Source organism: Callospermophilus lateralis, chromosome 1 (genome assembly GCF_048772815.1).
Source record: "Callospermophilus lateralis isolate mCalLat2 chromosome 1, mCalLat2.hap1, whole genome shotgun sequence".
NCBI classification, from domain to species: Eukaryota; Metazoa; Chordata; class Mammalia; order Rodentia; family Sciuridae; genus Callospermophilus; species Callospermophilus lateralis.
This window is the reverse complement of record NC_135305.1, coordinates 32,763,264-32,783,390: the sequence shown is the minus strand read 5'-3', so window position 1 is coordinate 32,783,390 and position 20,127 is coordinate 32,763,264. Positions and strand designations below refer to the sequence as shown.

Sequence of the window (20,127 nt, the reverse complement as noted above, 5' to 3'; positions counted from 1 at the left end):
TTTGGGCCTTGATACCTAACCAGTCATTTCCTTCATTTCAGGAAGTCAAGCTTTTATATTAAATGTATCAAAATGATCCAAGAGAAAAAAATAGAAGCAAAAAAAATTAAGGGGGTTTTATTCTTTCAAACTTTGTCACAATACTAAGAGGTGGATGCTCTTTTTATCAGACCTGTTTTACAAACAAAGAATGTAAGAGAGGCAAAGTAACACATATCTAGTAAGTGAACTCATGTTTCTCTAATACCTTTCAATCATAATTACTTTATATTTTTCCTGGGATCAAATTAAGTCTAAGAAAAGGGAGGAAGATGAAGACTAAAACATCAATAAAAGTGGGTATTTCCTAGATAACACTGATGCTTGATCAGCACGAAAATTCAAAGTGATTATTCACTTAATTCTTAATCACTTTCCTTCTTTGATTCCCCATTGTACTTTGTTAAACCTCTATCAGGCATTTATCACATCTTACCATAAGTGATCACCATTTTGATATGTGATACACCTGACAGCATATGACCATGTTATTGATATTAAACTTTTCTATTTTTCTCTGATTAGATAATAGTTCTTGAGATCTACAACTTGTTCACTTCCATGTGCCCACCAAACACTCACATGGCTGGCACTCCATAAGTACTAAATGAATATTTTTTACTACAATTTCAAAACTACCGAAGAAGCTAATTTTCACCCCTACACATATTTTTAAAATTCATTGTTAGTAAAAAAAAAAAAATAGTCTAGATTTAGAAGCTCTGTTTTCCAGGGACCTATTATTGCTCATGATGCTAAAATCATGCAAATGCATTTTAGATTCTAAATGAGCATCCTTTCATGTGCTACTAGAGTTGAATGGTCTTGTGGCTACAGACCAGGTTGTATCCTTAGGGATGCTTCTTAGAGGCCATGGATAACAATAGAAAATGGCACATCTCATGTAAATCCCTCCTTTTCAGTCATTTGTATTAATCACAAAAATTCCAGTTTCCTCCCATAGGACTATTCTGAAGGATTTCTTTGAAGTTAGGCAAGGACAGAACGCTGTCTTTGGCCTATGACTTGTGGGCAGAGTTTGTCCTGTGTCACCTTTGGAATGGGTTTAATATCCAGTATGCAATTTGCTATAGAGACTGGGGACGTGCTATTCAAGATGAAGCCTCTCAGCATGGGTATTGGTGAATAGGGTAAGCAGAGCCCCTGTGGGCCCACACTGGCCATGTAAAACGAGCAAGAAAAGTCTTTTGTTGGGCCACTGGGCTGAGGTTTGGGAGTTATTTCTGCATCGTGACCCAGCCCAACCTATTCAATAGAGCCCCCACCACAGCCCCATGGCCTAAATTCACCCCCGTGAGCCAGGATTCCTGTTACTTTCACCTTCCTCAAATTAATGCTGGCAACTGCTAAGTACTCTTCTTTCACCATTCCCAGACAGACATGGCTGTGGAACGTCCTGTGAGGAGAGTGTAAAGAAGAAAGAGACAACTGCCAACATGAACCACATGGTCTCCTCAACACATGCCCCAGTTAAAGCAACTTCCACTCTCCATTTGCCACCAGAGAGTATGGAGAACCCTCGCTTTGTGCTGCCCTAATCTACCTGCCTGGCATTTGGGAAGGTAACCATGGTGTAGAGGTGCAGTTTCCAATGTTCTGGCCCATCCTCAAAGTAAGGATCTCCCCAAGTAACCAAGAAACTGCCTTGTAACCTGACTTTTCTATTTTCTTTAAATAAAATCTATTATAATGTGTTGGCCTTCAAATTTTAGACATTCCCATATTTTACCTTTAAAAACAAGGGACCCTTCCTTGCCTGGCGCTGTGATCTCAAGGGGCTGAGGCAGGAGGATCACCAGTTCAAAGCCATCCTCAGTAACAAAGGGAGGCGCTAACCAACTCAGTGAGACCTTGTTTCTAAATAAAATACAAAACAGGACTAGGGATGTGGCTCACTGTTTGACCTGAGTTCAATCTCTAGTACCAAAAAAAAAAAAAAAAAAAAAAAGGTGGGGGGTGGGGAATCCTTGAGGAAAATGAGCATAGTTTCTACCTTTAAATTATATGGTATGAGATATGGGATTTCACCATTGTTTGATATGCCAATTACTTTTCAGCAGTATTTGATAAAAATTAAAAAAAAAAAAAAAACTTAAAAGAGGAAGCAAGAAAATCTGTAAGCATTCAAAACCCCAAACCTGACCCTTACACTGTCCTGGGGTGGTCCATATTTGCATTGGGAGATTTAGTTTGGCACTTTAACTTATGTAAATAAATTCTACTTTTCCTCTGAGCCTGAAGGCATTCAAACAGGGAGGATCCTCTTTCCCAATCAGCTGTAACCTATACCTTCCACAAGTGAACAAAGTCACACTTTTAAAGGAATCAGGCAGAGAAGTTTTCCTGTTATTCTTCTTCCACAAAATACACTCCAATTCCCACAACCCCTTGCTATTTTGATACTAATGGGGCGGATGGTGAAATAAGAGAGGCACCATCATTTTAAATGAGGACACCGTGTCAAAACACACATTCCCCACAGGGCCTTCTGCCCTTTCAGTCATCCAAACCCAACAACTCCTGACATTCCACAAGTGGGTTCTGGGACAGAATTTCAGGCCATTCTCTAGATTCAGGCTCATTTTAACATTCAACAACGTGATAAACACTTAAAAGCTTCCATATGGCACACTATAGGATCTAAACTTGTACTCTAAAGGAGAGGACTTCATTCCAATTCAATTAGTAAAATCTTCATCTTGTCCAACAAAAAAAAAAAAAAGAAAGAAATGGGCTCTATTTCAGGTCTGAGCAGACAATCCAGCAGGCATTCCTCTTACAGCAGAAGACTGTAGGCAAAGGACAAATGTGTGTCCTCATTAACTCATTAGAGCTATTTAAAATATGCTTATTACTGGTAGCTTCTCTCTGGACAGAATAAAATATAAATCTGATAATGAATCAAAATTTCCCCTGCTCCCATCTGAAAGGAACCCAAATACTGGACGGCTCAGCAGAGTGTCAGATCAAAGCCAGATCAAAAGAATTAGCCTGAGGGGTTTGCAGAACAAAACACAAGACTCAAACCATCCTGCCTGTCATTTCTAGAACAAAAAGTTCCCAAGACTCCTCTTGTCCCAGCAGAAGTGCTCCACATGATCCTGATGCAGGAAGGCAAGGCTTTCAAAAATCTAGGCATTACCAAGCCCACATTCACACTGGGGCCAGACACACAATGGGCGCTATGCTTCAGGAAGTGACTGTTTTTACTAAACACATGAAAATGGTCCAAGGGGAAGGGATTCAGTCTTATAAGAAAAAGAAAATTAAGTGGGATTTATTTGGCTAATATTTCAGGTCAAACTAAAGCTTGTTGAGTATATACTGTGCGCAGGACTCTGTGCTGGAAGATAAAAGGATGTTTCAGGAAATCTAGAGTCTAAATGGGAGAGAGGAATGTATATAAGTAAGTATAAACAAAGAGACTGTTTTTGTTTTTTTCAAAAAGCAAACCTTTATTTCCAAGGAGTTTTATTTATTTTGAAGATCATGCCCATTTCAGAGAAGAGAAGGCTTGTGCATGAAAATTGCTATCAGTAATAGAAAACATCATCTTTCATGCATTGAGTATGTTTCATGAATTGGAACCTTTACACTCATGTCTATAATCCTCATGATGCTTATCATAAGTGGGCATTATTATCCCCATTTTATAGATGGATGAGCTGAGGCTCTCATAAGGCAATGTGTAGGAGATCTCACCACTTCCTCCCACTACTTTATGCTGCCTCTTACATGGTGTGCTCTTGTTATCTGGTAAAAGATCAAACAAATGGACAAATTGCACAGGAAGATTTCAATGAGAAAACCCAAGAAAGAGGGCATCTCAACCTTGGTGTCATTGATGTTTGAAGCCAGGTAGTTCACTGCTGTGGGGTCTGTCCTGTGCACTACAGGATGTTCAGCCACAACCCTGACCTCTCCCTCGTAGATGATAGTAGCAGCCCCTCTGCCCAACTGTGATAAGCAAAAACGTCTCCAGGCTTTGCCAAATGTTCCCAGGATCTTTGCCAAATGATCCTGGCTGACAACCACTAATCTAAAAACATCCTAGAATGGCCCATCTCTTACTGAAAATCATTAAATAGAGGAAAGAGCTGTCCACACAGTCACCTCTAGTTGAGAGCAGGAAAAGACACCAACTGCTCTACGCAGTTCCTTTCCACCCATCTTTAACTGGAGCCACAGAGACACAGGCAGTGCCTGATTGCTAGTACCTATTCCACACTAACCCACACAAGGCACCTGGGCCAGTCAAATGTGCAGTCTTCAAACTGGCATTTGCACACCACTCGCCCCACAAAGTCTTTCTAAGAATGTGCAGGAATGACAAGAGCAAATGACATTCATTTCTAGATCTGCAGCTTCTATGTCTGCATGCTTTCCTAAAACTGATCTACAGAGAATGTACCATACAGTCATTTAGAGGTGACATTCCTACTCCATCCACTTTCACAAAAGCCCTTATTTTGTATTATTGTAAAAAGAAAACGAAAACAAAGGAAAATGAAAGGAAATCCCAAATCTTAATGATGTTTTACTACAGATAGAAATATTTCCCTTTGTTACAGATTTTCATGTTTTACATTGAAGTTAGTGTCATATTTAGATATTATTTGATTCAATGAATAATATTGTTTTGTTTGTACATGCCAAAGTTTACAATATCCTATAAATCACATTCATGTGATTATTTAAATTTATGATGACAAACATTAGCTATCAACCTAAAACATGGGGTAAGGAGGGAGTGGCAGAATTAAAAAAATTCTTTAAGGGTCATAGAAGAGAAACAAATGCTGAAAGTAGCTGAATTAAATCACGATGAAGCTCACTAGCAACTGTTGCCAGGCAGATCTGTGAATCAAGTACTGTTGTCCTCTACAGTGTCAGAGGCCCACTGCCTCAATTAAGAAGAATGCCCTCAACTCCAACACAAGTTTCTCCTCTGTACACTTGCCATCCTGATGGCATTAGCCATTCAGTGCCCTGAGATGAACCACAGGTTGTCTTCTAAGACTATAGCAAGAGTACAGGACAGTGTAAAGATGTTAGGGCTTAACTAATATTTCAAAGCAGAAAAAAATGCTTGAGAGGATTTCAGGATTGATGTGAACAAAAAACAAGGCATAGGGTCAGTTAGTAAGCAGAAGACCTCTCAGGATTTAGTACCAAGCCTAAATTAGTACTAGAAGATGACACAGTCACTCTATCAGGTAAGCCCCAGAAGACCCGGCAGCCTGCAAGTAAATTCCTCTTTGCAATGAATTAAGTTTTGACTTACAGTTACCCTGGCCAGATAGTCTTTGGGCTGTTAGATGAGGGCTGCTACATATTTGGTATTCAGCAAGATGCCTGGCAACATGTGAGAGCCACCACGTGAGTGGGACTTCATCGCACATCAAGGAAAGCAGGGCTTGCTTATCCTCTGCCACACAGAGAAATGTATAAATTTTCTTGTTCGTTTTGATAACACTTAGGCTTTTCCTATCAGCATGTGAGTATGTTCTTGAGGGACTCACTGTGCTGCTACAATAAAAAGCTACACTAAACAATACTTTTTTTGGCAACCCACATAGATAGAGAAACAATAGATGGGGTGGGAAGAGAGTAAACAGACCTTGGAATCAGACTGATCTGCATTTGAAATCCAGCTCTTCCACCAACTGGCCTCATGTGGCCTTGGCCAAGAAGCTGAAATCCTTCCAAGCATCTCCTTATTTGTCAGAAAGAAAAATGTCTATTTTTACAGGAACATTGGGATGATCTGATGAACTAAATATCTGTAGTAAAGCTCTAGTTATGCACAGGGTAAATAAATGCCCCATGAATAGAAGCAGGGCTGGGGCTGCCCGCCACTCCTAGAGGCCTAATTTGGTTGTAGCATATGTTACTGTACACTATTCCTGTCGCCCAGGCTGCCTATGAAAGGCCAGAGATGTCTTAATGGCCAAGAACTTTTTTTTTTCTTAGGCACAATATTTTGCCTTTTCTTCAATATATTTCATCAGAGCAAACTCTTCTCCTCTCCTCTTTCCAAACCAGTGCTTATAAACCAATGGTTATAAATCTCTTTTTAGTTGTAATACCCTATATTTACCCTAAAAAACTTGCATTTATGCACAAATGCTTAATTTTGCATTAATTTTAATGGGCTAAATGACAACCATCATGAAACCATCCATGTGTCTTCCCTCTAGAGTGTATGGCCTTTAAGAAAGATGGTCCAAACAAAATTAGGGATCCTAGGAACCTTGGGGTTGCTCCAGATTAGCACTTGGGCAGTGGCAGCTATGTAAAATGAAAGCTTCGCCCTGAAGTTCTGGTGCCAGGTCTCCTGCACCAAGGAAGCGAAGGCCATGAAAAATTCCCAGTCAAGAGGGATGACTGTCATATGGCCCTAGGCAAGAGTTTATACATTCCAAAGAAGAAAAGCAAGAGTTGAATTAACCTTAATTTTTTTTTTTTTTTTTTTTTTTTTTTTTTTTTTTTTTTATAAAAAAGGTCAACCCTAGAATTTCATTGTCTCGGAAAAGTTCCCCAAAGAACATGTTTTCACATTTTCTAGAGGATATAGAAGCCACAATTGTTTCCCATAAAAGGGACCCCTGATTGAGGGAGAAACCATCTACAGTACATTTAAAATTCCCAAAGTATTATGGGCAATTAGCTAATTTCACTAAGGAGGCAAAACTCAATGCAATATTTGATTTCAAAGGGACAATAGGTTAACAAGATTCACCTTGTCATTTGTAGTAACCAATCAGCTGGTGAAAAAGTGGGGGCACTGGCTACACATGTAGCTTCAAGGAAATTTTGCTCACTATGAAACTGGGCAACCAATTTGAAAGAAACAATCCTGCCCTCCCTTTTTTGTTTCTCATAGGGGACAGGAGTTGAAATAAATGGGTTCTACTTAGAGCCACCAGACAGAACTGATTTGAATCTTACCTCTGCCATCTGTTAACTAGCCACTTAACTCTCTCTCTCTCTCTCTCTCTCTCTCTTTTTTTTTTTTTTTTTGGTAATGAGAATTGAACCCTGAGGCTTTTTACCACTGAGCTAAATCCCCAATCCTTTTTATTTTATTTTTTGAGACAGGGTTTCCCTAAGTTGCTTAGGCCCTGCTAAATTGCTGAGGCTGGCCTTGAACTTCAATCCTCCCACTTTAACCTCCCCAGGCTGATATTACAGGCATGTGCCACAGTACCTGGTCCACTTAACTCTCAACTCAGTTTCACTCTGTATAAAATATGAATAATGTCTACTTAACAGCATTAATATAAGAACTGAAACAAGATAACTTAAGAAAATAATCTGGTATTTAACAATTAAGCAGTGGAATTATTTTGTAGTATGGAAGAGTACTTTAAAGTTCAGGCCTGCAGTCAGGGCTCTTAGATTCAAATCCAGGCTCTACAACTTGGTAGCTGAACAAGCTTCAGAAAGTTACTTAACTTTTTTTTTTTTGTACCAGGGGTTGAACTCAGGGGCACTGAGTCACATTCCTAGCCCTATTTTGTATTTTATTTAGAGATAGGATCTCACTGAGTTGCTTAGCACCTCACCATTGCTGAGCTGGCTTTGAACTTTCAATCCTCCTGCCTCTGCCTCCAGAGCCACTGGGATTACAGGCGGGCACCACTGTGCCCTGCATACTTGACATTTTTGTGCCATGATTTTTCTCCTCTGTAAAATAGAATTATCAACCATATTTGCCTTATATAAGATCCTTGTGGGAATTAAATAAATTAAAACAAGTGAAAGAATTTAAACTGAAATGCCTGATAAAGTGTCATTACATTTTAGCTGTTGTTAATCAATCTTTGTTTTATTTGGTAGAACAAAGTGAAGGGAGAACAAAAGAGAGAATATACTTACGTTTGCAATGTATGTGTGTGACTTTTCCATTTGAGGCTAGGTTCCACGACAGAAAGAAACTGGGGAGAAGGAAAAATCCCATAAGGGGAGCAGAGTGAACCCCGAGTGCATGGTCTGTGCTGGGAGAGGGGACTGGGTTTAAAGACCTGGCATGCCCTTGACATTTTTGGCCTACACAGCTTTCTCAGTATAAACTGAGTCTGGGAGCCCCAGAAATTGCTTGACTCAGCACTGCAGTCAAGGAAATACTCATTTATTAAACGTAAACTCAGGAAGGGGTATTTTGGAAAGAACTGCTGGTAAAATTTTTCATGGTGACCCCTCTTAGATATAAAGCATGATGACAGAAATTCTGAGTGATTTCCTTTTGTCATCTCAGAAGATGATCAGAAACTGGGGATCACAGATTAATAGTATAAGAACTCTGTCCCTTTTTCCTGTGGCTTGAATTTCTTTTTTCCTGACCATGTCCCTAGCAGTGATTATACCTAATGATGTAAACCTTTAATGGCCAAGCAATCTTGAATATATTTCCAGCAGAAAAGGAGGAAGAAGGGGTAGGAGTAGGGACAAACTATAGGCTACCCCTCTCCTCTTTAAGGGGACTGTGCATGGGAGGCTACAGCATCTTGACCAAGAGTAGAAAGAGCAGGTGTATCTATGCATGAAGCCTAAGGCAAGGAAGAGATGCTAGGGATAGTCTATGCCAAAAACAGGGCCTAAAGCTGGGACAGGTTGGAAAAATCCTCTCTGGACCTCTACATTATTGCGGAAACATCCCAGGGATTCTTAAAGGGATGGCTCCTGAGGCACTGGCTCCCCAGATCCCAAGAAACCTGGAGAGCTGGTTCCATTGAAGAGAATATGGTGCCTTAAAGCTAGTAGTATCAGATTTCATTTCATTGAGAATCATGATCGGAACTGAGTCTGAACCCTTTGTCTACCCCAAACCTTTCAAAGCAAACTTGGCATTGTAAATAATCAGAGGAAGTATTACTCAAATTCTCACTGGTTCCCTCAGGATGCAATCTGATCTGTATGTTCCCATTTCAAATTTAGAACACTGATCAACATGCTTCTCTATGATTTCCCCATTTCACCAAAGTTAAGTGCAGAGACAGTCACCGGTAACTGTGCTAACAGTAGCAAGGATGTCCACTTAAGTTACCTGTCCCTCGATCTTAGCTATGTCTTCTGCTAGTCTGGAATGTTTGGAAGCAATTTTTTCACAATTATGAACTGCAGTAAATCTACAGTGCACACTTTAAAGGCATTCCAGGCAAGAAAATGGCTGGCTACTTACTGCCCCTTACTTAGGTGTGTAGAGACCAGAATAACGAATATATTCCCTCTTCTTCCTTTTTGTTGAATCTCTGACTTCCTAAGAAATTTCTTGTCCTGGTCCTGGTCCTCTGTTAAACCTTATTAGCCAAGGTACAAGTCATGAGACTCCTGCACACTCAGTTCCCATCAGGGCTGCCAGGATCACTGCCCTTAGGATGACGACGCACAGATTTATAAGGCCAGAGCGATTCCGAGTAGGAGTGGGGGAAGGAGAGCCAAGCAGCCGGGAAGGTGTTTACCAAAATACATACTCCAGTCACACTTTTTTTTTTTTTTTTTTTTTGCAGCAGAGAGAAACTGGCATTTTCTTGTGTGAGTGTTTAATTAAAGCCCTGCTGAAAGTGCATTCGCTCCCTGCGACTTGGCGGGTAGGCATGGAAGAGCTTTGCAGACAGCTTGAAAATGTAATCAAACAGCATCCTTACCCTTCCCTCTCTAGCTCCCCCTCCCCCAGGGGCCGTCAGCTGGTGGCCCACTGGGGTGCGGATAGCACAGATGCTTGCCTTCCGCTCACCGGGAGAAGACTGAGGCGGGGCGCACTGAGATGCCCCTCCCAGTTTACAAGGTGGGCGACAAGGTGATGACTCCATGACCCTGCCTCCTCCGCCCGCGCCTCTGGGCTTCTCTGGGGGAACTGCAGCAGGGACTTCCGCTGGGGGGCTCCAGTAGCATTTGGGCGCAGCAGAGTACGCAGAAGCCTGAGGAGGGGGCCGAGGCAAGGTCCAGCGGTGGCTGCAGCGGTCGCTGCTACTGCCCCACTCTCAGTGCCCAAGGCACCCGGGCTCGAAGGTTTGGGGAGGGGTGCGGAGGCTGCGGCGCGGAGACCCGACCTCCGCTGGGGCTTTACCTGGATGCGCTCTGCAGCGGCGGCACTGGGCTCCGGAGCGCGGAGGCGGCTCCCCGGCTGCGGCGGCGCGGGCGGACCGTAGGGCGGCGGGCCCGGCGCGGGCAGGATGTGCTGTCTCACGCTGCGCCGGCCGCTCGGCTCGCGCTCCTCCGGGAGCGATCACTTCCTCTCTCTCTCTCCCGAGCCTGACACTGACAGCTCCCGAGCACCCAGTCTGCGGGGCTCGCCCCGCCCCTGGCCCACGCCCTCCACGCCCCGCGCCCCTCCCGCGGGAGTGCCCTCCCTCTCCTTCTCCCGCACCCGCTCCGGCACCAACGGTGCACCCCCCACCCCCAGGCTGGTGGTAAGGAGGGGACCTGGGGAGGTTTATCCCTCTGCCTTGGGCAGGACTCACACCTGAGTTGCTGCAAATGGAAGAGTGTTTTGGCAGCTCCAGCCGACATGCCACCATTGAACAACTTTCACTGCCAGACAGCTAAACTTTAAGGTCATTTAAAAAAAGAAAGCTCAGATCCACCCGCTATTCACAGTGACTTCCCAGTCTGATGGATCCCATTTTTTCCCAAAAGGAAATATACACAGCTTGCTTCCACGTTGTTAGTCCTAGCTTTTAGATATCTGAGTAAACATTCTTGGACTCCCCCAAAGTTTGTCATAATAACTAAGTTTTAACACTGAGAAGTGGAGTTTGGGATGCTAATCGATGGGGTGGACACCATTTTATAGATAAGCTTTTCAAGTTCCTTGTCATCAGGTTCCTTACATTAGAATGTAAGATACTGTAAAGAAGGGACTGTCTCTTGATCATTGCTATGTCCTCAATATGCACAACAGTGTTTTCTGCATAATATTTATAAGTTTATCAATTGATAAGAACTACAGTAATTTAAAATAAATATAGATCCGATTATGAATACAATATCAATAACACTGAGTTGCTGAGCGCCCGCTGCCTGCACAGCATATCTCTAGAAGCTTCACATAATTAACGAATGAGCAAAATACAGTCTCTCTTCTCACAGGGGCTAAAATCCTATTGAAGATGGAAGAAGAGAAAAGGCAACCTAAGTAAAGACCATTGTGAATATGAATAAAATCTGAGCTGGAAAGCTATTGTTTGTGAATATAGAAATATAGAGGGGAGAGCATTTCCAGCCATAAAGAAAACTCCAGAGAACAGACAAAATTGCTTAGCAAACAGCAAGTGGGCCAGTATGTTAAAGAATGACAAACTCCTACAAGATATGACTAGGGTCTTAAGAGAGGCTGAAGAGCAAATAATGAAGGGCCACTGAAGGCATTTGAGCAAAGAATGATACTCAAGAAGAGTCATCAGAGGGTATTAATGAGAAAGGGACTGGAACAAGCAAATGCTGAAGAGACTGGTTTGAAGATGGTAATTGGGGTTAGAGATAAGGCAAAAAAAGAAACATCAACCATTTTTTTATTGCTACCTTTTTTTTTTTTGCAATAATTCTAAGTTTACCAAAAAAAAAAAGACCCCAAAAAACAAATAGCTGAAACTGAGTTCTCATATACTACCTTCCTAATGCTCATGAATATTTATAGCAGTTTTACTCATAATTACCCAAACCAGAAGCAGCCAACATGTCCTTCAACAGGTGAATGGATGAACAAATCAATATATCAATTTATTAAATGTTATTCCATGATATGAAGAAATTAGCTATTCCTAAAGTTCCTACAGTTTCTCCTATTATTAACACCTTGCAAAAGTGTGATACATTTGTTAAAATTGGTGAGCCAATATTAATATATTATTATTCAAGTCTGTAGTTTACATTGAAATTTAGACCTTGTGTTGTACAGTTCTGTAGGTTTTGACAAATGCAAAATGTCACGTATATAGCATCACAATATCACACACATTTCACCATCTTAAAATCCCTCTATGCTCCACCTTGATATCCTTCTTTTTCCCTCCCCCCAAAGTCTGTCAATCACTGCACTGTTTACTGTCTCTACATGTTATCCTTTTCCAGAAATGTCCTATGGTTGGAATATACAATATACAGACTTTTCAGACTGACTCCTTACTCTTAGAAATATTCACTTAAGTATCTTCCACATCTCTTTTTTATTTCTTTTAGATGTTGGTGGACATTTATTTTATTCATTATTTATATGCGGTGCTAAGAATTGAATCCAGTGTCTCACACATGCTAGGCAAGCGCCTACCACTGAGCCACAACCCTAGCCCTCTTCTACGTCTTTTAATGAATCAATAGCTAATTTCTCCGTATCACGGCATAACATTTAGTGAATGGATATACTGATTTGTTTATCCATTCACCTGTTGAAGGACAAGTTGGTCGCTTCTGGTTTGGGTAATTATGAATAAAACTTCTACAAGCATTCATGAGCAGGACTTTGTATATATTCAAGTTTTCAACTCATTTTTGAAAATACCTGTGTGTGTGTTTACTGGATCATATGATGAACCTAATATTTAGCTTTGTAAGAAATTGCCAAACTTTCTTCCAAAGTAGCTGTATCATTTCTCTCTTTCCCATCAGCAGGAAGTGAGGGTTCCTATTGTTTCAAATGTTCACCAGCATTTAGTGCTATCAGTGATTTAGATTTTAGCCAATCTGATAGCTATGTGGTGGCATCTCATTATAATTTGAATTTGAATCCCCTCATAAGTATGATGCTGAGTGTCTTTTCATGTGCTTATTTTCCATCTGCATATCTTTGGTGAGATATCTCTTCAAATCTTTTACCCATTTTATAAATCGAGTTGTTTATTTTCTTATTGTTAAATTTAAATATTTTTTTCATATTTTAGTAATAAATCTTTTGTCAGATTTATGTTTGCTAATATTTTCTCCATTCTTTTGCATGTCTTTTCTTCTGTTAGCCATATCTTTCATGAAGCAGAAGTTTTTAACTTCAAGAAGAATAACATCAATTTTTTCTTTCACAGGTCATATTTTTGGTGTTTTATGTAAAAGTTATCACCAAACCCCAAACCAAGAATACATAGATTTCTTTCTGTGTTTTCTTCTAAAGTTTTATATTTTTGCATTTTGCATTTAGGTTTATTATCAAGTCTAAGCTAATCTTATGAAAACATTATCTGTGTCCATATTTTTTCTGTTTTTTTTTTTTTTTTTTTTTGCATGTGGATCTCCATTTGTTTCAGTACTTTCTTGAAAAAGATTCTGTGAGGCATATTTTTTCCTTTGAGTTGATATTCAGCTGGAGTGATCTTTTAGGGATTATTATATGATGCTGGCCAAATTAGCTCTTTACAGCAACATACCTGTAATCTGACAATCCAAGATAACCTCTGTTCTGGATTAGAGAATAGTGAATTAAAGACAGTGAATCTCGCTTTATTCAACAATCTGAAAAGTTAAATCTAGCTACATTTTTATTGCATAAACCTGTACATAATGCTAACACTCTATACTTCTGGGATGGATTATTTGTATTACAAGTAATCACCCACTAACTCGTATATCAGATTTTCAAGCACTGAAATTTCCTAAAAACGTTAGACACTTTCATGCAATACAAAGGAACATCAGAATGAGGAGAGGAATTCTTCTACATGAAATAACATTTCTCAACTCCAGCATCAAAACTTCCCTCTTATGGGAAAGAGTGCCAAATCTGAAATGTTATGTACCTTCACCCAGTCTAAAGCATACGTTAGAGACAGAAATCACTTTGAGATTAAAATGAAGGTATTTGATAAAACTTTCATGAAGGAAATATTAAAAGTCTTTTCAAACTAAATAATGCTCATTGCAATGCACCTGTTTTATGTCTTAAGCTAGTTATTGCTAGCTTAAAGGTTAAATAGCTACTGCAAAACAGACTGGGCAAGTTTCTGACTTGCTGACCATTTAGAGGTTCTTAGAGAACAGTGTGGCTGAGTTCTCCTACTCTGGAATCAGACTGTGGGTGCAAACTAAGTCAACCACTGACTGGTTCCATAACCAATGTTTGTGTAAGTTACTAGACTTCTCTGGGACTCAAGTCTCCTAGAAGTCTGAAAGAAACAATAATATTTGTCTGTGATATTTCAATGACTTAATCAATGTGAGGCACTTGGCTCAGTCCCTAGCACATAATTAAAAACACTCAATAAATGCTAGCTAGAGTTGGCTGTTTTTAACCCAGCCTGCATAAAAAGTACAAAAGTAAAGCTTTGTACTCTCTAGATTTCAATGTCCAAACTGTAACATTACCTGACTTTAGGGACCACTCAGACCTTAGGGCTCTACCAGGTTTCAAGACAGAGATTCCTCTGCATCCGTGCACCTGTTGTTTTGTTCATGAGTGCTGGGCACAGATGTGGCTCAATGGTTTCTGAACTGCTTTTCTAGAGCCTCACTTCACATAGGTTCCACCAACACTCTTAGATATCCAGACCCTTCAGCTCTTCCCAGAATCCCCCTTTGGAAGTTATTTCTCAGTTTGTTTTATCTGGGTTAGAGGAAATAAAACTGAAAATTTACCTGTTATCCAAAGGCTCTAAAATCACAGAAAAGAATTGTGAGCCCATCAGTATCCAGCTGTTAAAAAATGTGAGACACTCACAGAAGAAAAAAATGATTGAAAATATGTTTTAGTTAGTCTGGCACGAACTCTCCATCATGCTAAGAATAAATACCCATAAAGACATTAATTGAAACCACTGCCAGTGTTATTATGCTTTTGTGTAGGATAGGGTTGATGACAGATACAGTTTATTTTTTCGTTATGTAACTGAAGCTGGTTTGTTTGTGCCAATGCAAAACCATACTAGAGATCCCAAAACATATTTGAAAATTTACTGAAAATCGAAGAGTGGCTTATGGGGAAATCAATGATTCCAACATTTAATGCAATGCCTGCTTTTTGTCTTCTGAACACTTTTCATTAATGGACTTTGCTTATGCTGCATGCAGAGAATTCGTCTTTAGTTTTACAAGAATGAGCTAAGAGATGTCCATTGTGTGGTTTCAGAGTTTTTTTTAATGCTCTTTGGAAAACTTCCAAATGTAACTACAATTATATTATAATGACCTATATTTGTAATATAATTGTACCCTAATTACTAACATTCCCACCCCCTTCACTTTTGCCTCTGTGTGTCTGCCCCTCTTCCTGTTCCCTCCTCCTCATACTTCCTTGATCAGTTTTACTTTCAAGGATAATACTAAGCTAAAATACATGTTTTAAATAATCAATAATAAAATATAACTTATGCAGCACAAATTAAAATCTTTAGATCTTTGAGTAATCTTTTTAAGCACATACACTTATGGAGGGAAAAATAATAATTTGTATTATGGATCCAATGATCCATAATTTAAATATAAATTATTTATGTTGCTTTAAATTCACTTTCTGTCATTGTCTAAATAAAAACATTTATTTTTTCCTGCTGTGAAATCAATCCCTATACATAAATTTCTTTGTGTTTTACCTCATTACTTATTTTGAAAATTTTATTTCTAGGAGTCAAGTAAGCCAACTTTATCAAAAAATAAAAGTAAACCACATCTTTGTACATTACTTCTCTAGAAACACATTTCATAGTTTTTGAAGCCACTACTCAGAAAATTTGATTCTAATGGAGGAGTGATACACCTGTCTGGTCTAGCTCCCCCGCCACCTATAGTCATCTGTATTTATTTCTAGATAGTTACACTCACACACACGTACATATTGGTGTGCCTTTGACGTGAATCTGAGTGATTCTTTTTGTGGTGCTTCATTATTTGATACTTCTCATGTGCTAACTCTTAAAATCATTTGACTCTTAAGAAGCAAAATCCAGATATTTTATATACTTCAAAATACAAATTTTATATATGTTTCCCACTTAAGGCTCTTTCTTCTTATGCTTTTTTCATTAATTGAACTACACTTTAAGAAAAAATTATTAAACAGTTCGTATGAAATAGCACAATTTTCTGGTATTAATGTACAAATCAGAAATGTTATGTAGAGGTAAAGAATTCAGGCTTTGAAGTTAGGCATACCTAGATTAAAACTAGTTCCTATGATTAACTAGCTGTGTTATTCTGTACAAATTGCTTACACTCTTTACTTCTCGATATTATCATCTGTAAAATGGGTGTGATAGTTCCCATCTCTTAAGGTTGTTACAAATATTAAATGAAATAAAGTTTATACATAACTTGACAAAATGATTGGCACCTAGATATTGCTATTAGCATGTAGGGGGACATAGAAAAAATAGAAAGTTTACCCAAATGTTACCAGTCCTTGGTGTCTGTCCTTGGTTATTAGATTTCTTTTTGAGTTTAACCTTATTTTCTAATTGCTCTATGACAATTATAAATTTTGTGTGTTCAATAAGCCTGTTAGGTACCAGGAGTCATTTCAGAAACAGCATTAAGTTAAACACAATAGAAGGTCATGGTATAAGCTTCTTCCTCTGGAAACTCCCTACATATGCACTAAATCCCATCTGTTGGCAGTGATTATAATATGTATTTCAGACATTAGAAACAGCAAGCTGCAGATACATAAAGTGTGGCACTTCCTTGTCACAAGAAGAGTCAAGATGAGGATGGAGTCCATGTGACTGAGGACTGGTGTGCCCTCTCACTTCCTGGTGAAACACCAAGTACACATTCTCTTTCTGCTCACTCCATCTAATTCCTACCACTTAGTGGGTGGTTGTGCCACTCTGATTCCATTGAGATGCAGTGATCCAGGAAGGACTCTCTCCCCAGGGATTCTACCATGATCTGCTACAGTCTCTGCCCCTGCTTTCCTCTGGGGAGATGCCCTTCACACTAGTACTGGGGTGGAACCACCTGGGTATAAATACCCTTGCACCTCCCGGTCCTCTTTGACATTTTCTTGGTATTCAGGTGAAATTCTTTGTGGAGGATGATACAATTCACATGATTGACAAGATGAATTTTAAAAATACAGTTAAACTATAATTTATAAGTTTAATATTTCCATTTCAGTTTTTAGCATGAAAACCAATTTGCACATGAGGAAACCTTTGGTACTCTGATACTCTCACTTAAGAATGGATCTTATTGTCCACTTGGACCATTTCTCTGCCTTTTGTTTGTATTTACCAAATTCTGAAAGACTTCTAAATTTGACATTTTAGATTGAACACTTTCTTATTGCAGATATGTATGTATGTACATATGTACTAAAATGTTGAATAATGGTCTATGGATAAAAAAAAATGATCTATGAGCATTGCAAAAAGTGTCCATATATGTCCATTTGGGCCTTAGGGTGGCTTTTTTCTTACCTTGCATGAAACTATTTAGTAACAACTTTTCTTCACAGTATTTTTTAAACTCAATTTTTCCTCTTTTGGTTAGCAAATTTTTATTTAAGTCTTTTCTTCTTTTTTAATGAAAGTTTTTTTAACATATGGATTAAAAGGAAAAGATTAAATATCGTAAGCTGTTTAAAATTATTATGTCTCTCATTACTTTGACATCCTTAATATTACTTCATCATTTTTAAGTCAAACTTTCTCCCTCACTAAAGGCTCACATGGATGGGAATAAATTGCTGAACTGTTCAAATAGTTTCTTAACATTCTCACTTGTCAAATATAATAAGGCCATACAAGACCCTGTAAAGGGGATGATTAGCATCAAGAGTCTGAAAGCCTTTTTCTTCTATATAGTTAAAAATGATTCTAAATGTTAAAAATTTATACTATAAATTACTACAAATAAATTTATACTATAAATTATCATAAATTTTTAAAATTAAATAAATTTCTGTATTTTGCGGAAAATATTTCAAAACATTTCAAGTCAACAGGTTAATAGAATTCAAAGTTTTCCTCAACAAACTCAAAGTGTGCATTTTATGTTTTACCCCTGTGGTAGAATACGAGAGAGAGGAGGAGGGGAGAAGAGGAGAGAAAAGGAAAGGAAGAAAGAAAAGCATTGGGAATAAGTCCTAAAGAAACACAAAACAAAGAAACAGGCAAGGAGTCAGTGAACACTGAGATTAGTTCCAGTATAAGATAAAGTTTCCCCATCTGCATATTATTTCAATCATTTTTGAACACTGGATCAATATTAATGGGCTTACTAACAATCTTTTCATGTTCCCTTTACCATTGGGAAACATTTGACTCGCTTTTATTTTCAAGCATTGAGATTTATTATTAGACTAAAGGTTTGTTTTCCAGTGGAATTCTGAGAACTTTATCCAGACATAAAGGAATAACTTAGAGTTGACACATTTGTTCAACTCCTAATAATATCCTGTCCATGAATTTACTAAATACAGAGCTTTAGTAGCTCTTTGAATTTCATAGCTTACTAAATTGCTATTTTGTTTTCCTGTGCAAAATCATGGTCACCTTCTTCCACATTATTATTATTATTATTATTATTATTATTATTGGAAAGGGAAAATTTACTAGTGATTGATCCAGGGTTCATTACCACTGAGCTACTGTTTTAGTCAGTTTTTTCACTACAGTGACTAAAAGACCTGATAAGAACAGCATAGAAGAGGAAAAGTTTATATGGGGGCTCATGATTTCAGAGTGTCAGTCCACAGATAGCCAACTCTATTCCTCAGGACTGGAGGTGGGGCCGAACATCATGATGGAAGACTGTGGCAGAGGAAAGCAGCTGTGGACGTGGTACCAGGAAAGGGAAAGACATTGCTTCCCTTACCACAAACAAAACATATACCCAAAGGCATGTCCCCAATAACCCACCTCCTCTAACCACAGTTTACATGCCTGTAGTCACAATCCAGTTAATCCATATCAGGGTATTAATGAACTAATAGGGTTAAGGCTCTTATAACCCAGTCATTTCACCTCTGAACTTTCTTTCATTGACTCACACATGAAGTTTTGGGGGACACCTCATATCTAGCCTGTAACAGCTATATCCCCATCCCTTTTGAAACTTTTTATTTTGAGACAGGGCTTGCTAAGTTGCCCAGGCTGACCTTGAATATACAATCTTCCTGCCTCACTCTCCCTGGCTGCCAGGATTACAGGTGTGTGCCACTGGTCCCAGCTGCAAAGTTGCCACTATGCCCAGCTGCAAAGTCTCTAAAATCAGAATCAGAGTCTACTTTATGAGCCTTTATTTCCAAGTCAGATATAGATTTTTTTCCTAAAAATATTCTATCAAGCACAATTTATAGAAGAACATTATTTAAGGGAGGAAGAAATTGGAAAAGTCAATATTTTAAACATCATTCAGAAATTGTCAATCATCCTTTAAAACTTTGGTTCAAAGATTCTATAAATGAGCATGCCAGAGTGGCAGGAAAAGAGAGCAAGAGGTTTATTTGTGCTGGGACTCAGTCTCAGGTCTTCATACATGCTAAGCATGTGCTCTATCACTGAGCTACATCTCCAGCCGCAGGAGACACCTTTTTTTAATTGATTAAAACATCAGCATCAAAGCAACAAATAAAGCATTTTAAGCATTCTGGATATGATCTATCCATAGCTATGCCCAAGGATGGGTATATATTTTCTAGGAAGAGAGAAACTTAGCTTGTAGCTTCATTTCTACTTTTTTCAAGTAAATGTGTACGAAATTATTCATTTTTATTCGCCTGCCTTAGAATTACCCGATGTTGGCACTGAAAATATTTTGTAGGTTGTTTTCTCCAATGTTGGAAAAATGAGAGGGTTTCGAATGAGTACATTTAATAAATGACACTTTCACTGTTATTGTCAACGTGTGCTCTTCTATTATGACAACTGACATTCAATAAATATTTGTTGTGCCAAGTTCCCAAAGATGCAAGAATGTTTCCCACTGTGTGCCCAGTTCTTCCTGATGTATAAACACACTGTTAGCATCATCCCATTGGATGCATCAGGAAAACTGAGGTGTAGAGAGGTCAAGTAACTTTCTGAAGATCTCACATCCTATAAAGACTGAAGCCAGGACCCTCACACTGTTTGGTGCCAGAGCTCCAGTGCTTTACCATCATTATGTAATTTAGTTTGGGGGTTTTTATCAGGTCTGCTGTAC

General features: G+C 38.9%; 1 protein-coding gene across 1 annotated transcript in view; it reads right to left on the bottom strand.

Moving 5' to 3' along the window:
• The window catches only part of Dync1i1 (dynein cytoplasmic 1 intermediate chain 1), a 293,109-nt gene extending 282,905 nt beyond the window's left edge, over nucleotides 1-10,204 (bottom strand). Inside the window, exon 1 of the mRNA XM_076861407.2 lies at nucleotides 10,133-10,204. The gene's annotated coding sequence lies outside the window, so the exon portion shown is untranslated. The remainder of the gene's footprint in view (nucleotides 1-10,132) is intronic.
• Between the last annotated feature and the right edge of the window lie 9,923 nt (nucleotides 10,205-20,127).